Here is a 7,610-nt window from a genome sequence, read left to right on the forward strand (position 1 = left end):
CTGTTATACATAACAGGAATTATAAGCCAATGTACTTTTCTAGAGTCTTTTTTTTCTCAAAATATAATTTAAGTCAATTTTTCAGTTGATTGCACAGTTTACATCTGCTCTAAATAGACTAATGAACTCTTTGCACCACCCAATATTTGTTACTAACCTTCTGGCTGAATAATTTAGTGCTTTTCGTTGAAAGGCTAAATCTTAATCTGGCTCATCTTCTTCTATTCTTTCTGTAATAAGAGATGGTATTTATCCTTATGAGGAGACCTTGAGCCCATAAAGTTGCAACTGTCACTTGATTCGAGATATTGTTCTAAGAAAGCTGTCCTTTCCTTACATTAAATAGAATTTTAAGCATTCAAAGTTTCAGTAAAATAGTAACAAGTCTGAACAATATCCCCAATGGTCACCTAGCTGCATTTCGGGTAAGAGCTACCCCATTTTTCTTTTTTTAATGTATTCCCCTGCCCCCTCTCACATGACAATCTTTGGGGCTTGCCCTCCTTTGTATTTGCCTAGAGCCCACACTAGGGAAAAACTAACTAGATATCATAAACAATCTCAAGATATTATGTTAATGAGGACAGTTTTCATAGGTTGTGCATTTTATAAATATTTTAACCAGTTGTCACAAAACTATAGCACAGTAGAAAACTTAAAACAGCAGTATTATATATAATGAGTAAATATTTTCATAGAAATCTCCTAGACACGATTTCCTATCCAAAAAACTGAGGAAAAACAAGAGTAAAAAAAAATATCAATGTTGATAGGGAACTATCTGTTAAACAGTACATTTGAATTCTCAGTATGGCGGAAACTAAGATCACGGCATCTGGCCCCACAGTTCATGACAAATCTAAGGGGAAAAGACAGAAGCAGTGACAGGGTTCTTCTTTTGTGGTTCTAAATTTATGCAAATCATGAAAACAGCCTCACATTTAGAAGACAATTTCTTCTCAGTAGAAAAGCTATGACAGATCAGCAAATTGTGTTAAAAAGCAAAGACATGATTTGGCCAATAGAGGCCCGTAGTGTCTCATCTATGGTCTTTCCAGTAGGGGTGTACTGATGTCAGAACAACAAAATATTGAAGCTTTTGAACTGCTCTACTGGGAAGGGTTTGTGAAATTCTCTTGGATGGCAGAGAGATCAAATGTGTCGATCCTAAAGTAAATTAACCCTGATGATTTAATGGAAGGACTGATGTTGAAGATGAAGCTAATGCTTTGACCACATGAAGAGCTGGCTTATTAGAAAAAATACCGATCCTTAGGAAATGATGGCAGAAGAAGGAGCAGTGGATAAGAGAGGATGAAAATTTTGGATAGCACCACTGATTCAAAGGATTCGATCTCAGGAAGACTCTGGGAGAAGATGAGATACAGAGTCTTGGTGTGCTGTAGTCCAAGAGGACATGAAGAGTCAAACAAAGTTTAGTGACTGAACAACAACAGTGTTTCAGTTCATAAAATAGCCCTTCCAAGGGTGTCATTTGGGTCTCAAAATGTCAGAGCAATAGGAATCAGAAACCAATTCTTTCCACATAAATATATCTAAGGATCATTGGCACATGGAACAACTTCCATAAAACAACTTGTATACTCTGTTGCCTGGCTCTTCAACTCAGTTCAGTTCAGTTCATTTCAGTTGCTCAGTTGTGTCCGACTCTTTGCGACCGCATGAACCACAGCATGCCAGGCCTCCTTGTCCATCAACAACTCCCAGAGTTTACCCAAACTCATGTCTATTGAGTCAGTGATGCCATCCAGCCATTTTGTCCTCTGTCGTCCCCTTCTCCTCCTGCCCACAATCCTTCCCAGCATTAGGGTCTTTTCCAATAAGTCAGTTCTTCGCAAGTGGCGGCCAAAGTATTGGAGTTTCAGCTTCAGCATCAGTCCTTCCAATGAACACCCAGGGCTGATCCCCTTTAGGATGGACTGGTTTGTTCTCCTTGCAGTCCAAGGGACTTTCAAGAGTCTTCTCCAAGAACATAGTTTAAAAACATCAAGTCTCTGGTGCTCAGCTTACTTCACAGTCCAGCTCTCACATCCATACATGACTACTGGAAAAATCATGGCATTGACTGGATGGACTTTGCTGGCAAAGTAATTTCCCTGATTTTTATTTTATTTTATTTTTTTAAAATTAGTTTATTTATCTATTTTTTAACTTTTCGATATTGTATTTGTTTTGCCATACATTGACATGTATTCACCGTGGATGTGCATGTGTTCCCCTTCCAGAATCCCCTTCGCTCCTCCCTCACCATCCCATCCCTCCGCATCATCCTGGTGCACCAGCCCCTTGTACTCTGTAATACGCTATCTAGGTTGGTCATAACTTTCCTTCCAAGGAGTAAGTGTCTTTTCATTTCATGGCTCCAACCACAATCTGCAGTAATTTTGGAGCCCCAAAATACAATGTCTGACACTGTTTCCCCATCTATTTGCCATGAACTGATAGAACCAGTTGCCATGATCTTAGTTTTTTCTGAATGTTGAGCTTTAAGCCAACTTTTTCACTCTTCTCTCTCACTTTCATCTGGAGGCACTTTAGGTCTTCACTTTCTGCCATAATGGTGGTGTCATCTGCGTATCTGTTGTTATTGATAATTCTCCTGGTAGTCTTGTTTCCAGCTTGTGCTTCGTGAGAGTCCAGCGTTTCTCATGATGTACTCTGCATGTAAGTTTTATAAGCAGGGCCAATATACAGCCTTGAATTATTCCTTTCCCTATTTGGAACCAGTCTGTTGTTCCATGTCCAGTTCTAACTGCTGCTTCCTGACCTGCATACAGGTTTCTCAAGAGCCAGGTCAGGTGGTCTGGTATGCCCATCTCTTTTAGAAATTTCCACAGTTTACTGTGACCCATACAGTCAAAGGCTTTGGCATAGTCAATAAAGTAGAAATAGATGGGGTTTTTGTTTGTTTGTTTGTTTGTTTCTGGAACTCTCTTGCTTTTTTTGATGATCCACCAGATGTTGGTAATTTGATCTCTGGTTCCTATGGCTTTTCTAAAACCAGCTTGAACATCTAGAAGTTTATGGTTCATGTATTGCTGAAGCCTGGCTTGGAGAATTTTGAGCATTACTTTACTAGCATGAGATGGGTGCAATTGTGCGGTAGATTGTGCAGTCTTTGGCATTGCCTTTCCTTGGGATTGGGATAAAACTGACCTTTTCCAGTCCTGTGGCTGCTGCTGAGTTTTCCGAATTTGCAGGCATATTGAGTGCAGCACTTTCACAGTATCATCTTTCAGGATTTGAAATAGCCCAACTGGAATTTCACCACCTAGATATCCATAAAGGCAAACCAGTCTCCAAGAGGTGGAAGGACAAAGTATAAGAAACATAAACAGAGATAAATTAATCTGGGGATGGATTCCCGTTTTGTAGAAGGAGTCGTAAAGGAGGAGAAGCTTGCACACAATAGGAAACCCTCTCACATCCGTGTCAATGGGGAGCTTGTGATCACAGAGGGCAGCCTAACTGGGGAGAACAAAACAAAAACAAAAACACAGACTATACCCTTAAATGCAATTATCCACAAAGAAATGACTCAGAAACTCCTGTACACGATCATTTAATGGGTCTTAAAAGGTAGGCCCAGACTGTATCATCTGCCTCACGGTAAAGGCCAGCCTTTAATGTCCTGAGGACAATTTGACAGAGCAAAGGTGGCAGAGCAACCTAAACTGTGGGGAAACTAGAGATAAAATTTATGCAAAAACAACAAAAACAACAACAACAACTTTCTTCCAAATAGGCTATAAGGCCACATAGTGAATGCTGTCATGCTCACAAAACAAACATTTGCACACTGGAAAATACAAAAGGAGACCACGTCAGCCACCTTTTATGACCTTTTCACCAGGGAGGCAGAGTGCAATGTGTGTGACAGCAAGAGGCAGAAGCCAAGGGGCTGCTCATATCTCAGCCACAGAGACGACATCTCCCACCAAGCTCTGAACAGGCTGCCAATTGTTCACCGTGTCTTCCTGGGTTCATGGACAGTTCACATTGGCCAGCAGCCTCACAGCCTGAGACCAGCTCCGTTCTGGAGACAAGTGGCACACCTGCAACCGTGCCTTTTTGGCACAGCCAGCAAAGAGAGTGCCTGGGGCCATACAGGTGAGTAAGATGTATAGCCCATCTGAGACAGTGCCTTGCTCCCCACCCACTCACTTGTTCCTCATGGACCTTGTCAGGGGACAAAGCACATAGACAAACAAAATCAGTTGCCTTGCAGAAAACCTGAGAAACTGAGTTGCTTAGACCTGGGAAATGTATGAAATGCAGGGCTCATTTGGTTCAGTGGCCCTGTGGAACAGCCAGGTACCTGAGCAGAGTGGATCAAGAAATTACATGACACCTTTGGAAATGGTAAGCCCACTGTGGTCCATCCATTCAAAAATCCACAGATATCTCAGTGATAATTGTTTTCAATGTTCCCATTCTCACCACCAAACCACTGAGCATGTGAGCTTGAATGAGGGGTCGCTGCTCCCTCACCTCAGGGTGGAAAATCAACACAGAATTGACTTGCAAACAAAGGAAGTGAAATTAAGCAAAGAAGGGTAAAATACCCCAGAAGTGACATGTGCAACAGATTAAAATTCAGCAGCTAATATGGAGATTGTTCAGTTGAGGGTCAATCGTAGCCAATCATGACAAGCAGAATCTGGAACAAGTGACTATCTGACACTGAACTGCACCACATAACAAACAACTCAAAGGAAATACCTAGACCTCTCTTTAAATTATGCTTATTATCATTTTTCAAATTTGTGTTCATTATTATTTCCTTAACTTTCATTTCTATATTTTGTCCATGTAATGCAAAGAGCTGACTCATTTGAAAAGACCCTCATGCTGGGAAAGATTGAAGGTGAGAGGAGAAGGGGACGAAAGAGGAAGAGATGGTTGGATGGCATCACCGACTCAATGGACATGAATTTGAGTACTCTCCAGGAATTGGTGAGACACAGGAAGGCCTAGCATACTGCAGTCCGTGGGGTCACAAATGACTGGATAACTGAAGTGAACTGAAATGAATGATTGCCTTTCTAATACTAATAATACTAATAATACTAAGCAAACCTATTTATTAACATATTTCATATATATATATATATATATCTCATATATAGTAAGGTAGAAAACAACTGTGATCTGGGAGTCTCCCCTCTTTCTAGGTTCTTAATTTGTTTTTAAAATTTGCTATGAATGATATAACCTTAGGAATCTAACCTTTAGGATCTGTTTTAATTTATGTTTTTTAATCCTGAGTTGACTTCTGTATCCCACTTTGATTCTCCATTTTCTGCTCCCAGACACCTCTATATCTCTGCTCTATGTATTTCTGTGAATCCCATTTGCTATTTCTGGCTATGGAGAGTTGCTTCATCATTAACCTTGATTTTTATTTTCAGTTTTGTATGCACACAGAATTCCTGATGATACTGTAATCAATTCAGTTGCTCAGTCATGCCCAACTCTTTGCCCACAAATCCTTCCAAGTATCAGGGTCTTTTCAAATGATTCGGCTCTTTGCGTCAGGTGGCCGAAGTCTTGGAGTTTCAGCTTCAACATCAGTCCTTCCAATGAACACTCAGGACTGATTGCCTTTAGGATGGACTGGCTGGATCTCTTTGCAATCCAAGGGACTCTCAAGAGTCTTCTCCAACAACACAGTTCAAAAGCATCAATTCTTTGATAAAGATGGGGAGCCCAGCTCCTCATTTACCCAGAGACTTCATTCTTCATCAACCTAGTCTCAAGCTCACGTTAGAAAGAAAGGGAAAATAGGAATGTCCTTGGTATCTGCAGGTACAGACGTTAAGACTCCATATTCCAAATGCGGGGAGCTCAGGTTTGATCTCTAGTCAGGGAACTAGATTCCACATGCCACAACTAAGGGTTCACATGCCACCAAGGAAGGTCAAAGATCCCGTGCCTCACAAATAAGACCCTGCCTAGCCAAATAAATATTTAGAGAATGGGAAAATAGAAGACAGACATATACTCCAGGTGGTGTGCTGTACCTCCTTTTGGCTCCTTGCATCTATCTGAGGAATGGGGACTAATTCGTCTTGGACATGAACATGTGTCTTATTGCTCAGGTAGGGTGCCAACTCCTCCTCACACTGACTGTGGGAAAATGCCTCTACTTAATGACTCAGATCCAAAGTTCCTGCCTGTCCCTACCACCAACCCAACCTCCATGTCTGCTGTGGGTCTTTGTTTGACCAAGCTGGCCCAGATTCCCAAGGATCCATGAGCTTGCATTTCTTGAATTCCTTCCCCTCTTCCTCAGCTGCTGCCTCTAGTGACCCCCAAAACGTAGCAAAGGGACAAAACGGTGGAAGCAGCAAAGGCCCAGAAAACAGTGAGAGACTATGCAGACAGGAAACATTGTCTTTCACCCTGACATCACCTCCGATAGACCCGAATGCACTTAGGCTCTGATAAGGGGTGCCAAGTTCCTCTGACTGTTCCCTGAAAGCAGGTCAGAAAGGATGTAGGCTCCCTCAAGGATCCCTCAGGAACAAAGATGAGCCACCTCTGAGCTAGTTCCACTGGCTGTGAGCTCACTACTGACTTCTCCCATCTCTTTGCTACCCCTACCCGGAACGTCAGCTCCATCCACCAACCTGGTAGAAAGACCAAGGTACAGACTGAATGCTGGAATGCAGGGCTCCTCCAAAGCCTTCATTCTCCCTCTTAACATGACCCTTGCATGCTGCCCTGCACCCAAGAAGTGTGGGGGGGTGCTCCTAATACCACACACCAGAGACTTACCATTTTAAGGGGCCACAGGTAGTCACCCCAAATCCCCACCCAACCCACTCATAGGAGACTGGAGCCACAAATCGCTCCAACTTCATTTATTACCATAATGAGGCAAGATTAGGAAGGGCCCTGTCCCAAGGAAACACTTGGGGTTGGCCACCAGCGAGAATCCAAAAGTGAGCTTTCAAAGCAAACTGGGACAGCAATCTTGTCATTAAAGAAATAGCTCTAAAAATTCTGACCCGAGTGTGCACGTGTGCATTCATGTGTTTGTCTGGTGTGTGTGTACCTGATGATCTGGGGCCCTTCAGAGACACTCTCAGGACCAGGGCTGAAGATGCTTGCAAGGAGAATGGCTGAATGTGCAGCTACTTTAGAGGGGGAAAAATGTGCATTCAATTTTACTGGAAAGGCCTCTTACAAACTGAACAGGCAGCATGAAAGAGGGAAAAAAGTGCACCCCCCCCAAAAAAAAGGAGGAGGAGGACTGATGAACATAGAAAAGAGGAAGTTCCAACTAAACAGCAGTATGATTAGGACTTCAACAGTTGAACTGAGAACATGACAGTAAAAGGGGAAAGACAGGAGGCCCATTTCATCGTTTCTGCTCTCAGAAATGAGGAACCCCTGCATTCCAGAGGGAAAACACAGGCAGCCTTTTCATGCATAAAGTTGGAAAAGAAGTATCTCACAAAAATTCTTCCCATGAAGCGGAGTAGCTGGGGATGGCGGTGTTGCCCATGTTACGGGAGGACATCTTGTTCTCTACAACATTCCTATGTGGTTAACAGATTCCACACAGCTCTTACCGAAAAACA

Source organism: Giraffa tippelskirchi, chromosome Y (assembly GCF_054371585.1).
Source record: "Giraffa tippelskirchi isolate mGirTip1 chromosome Y, T2T-mGirTip1v1.2.pri, whole genome shotgun sequence".
Taxonomy (NCBI): Eukaryota; Metazoa; Chordata; class Mammalia; order Artiodactyla; family Giraffidae; genus Giraffa; species Giraffa tippelskirchi.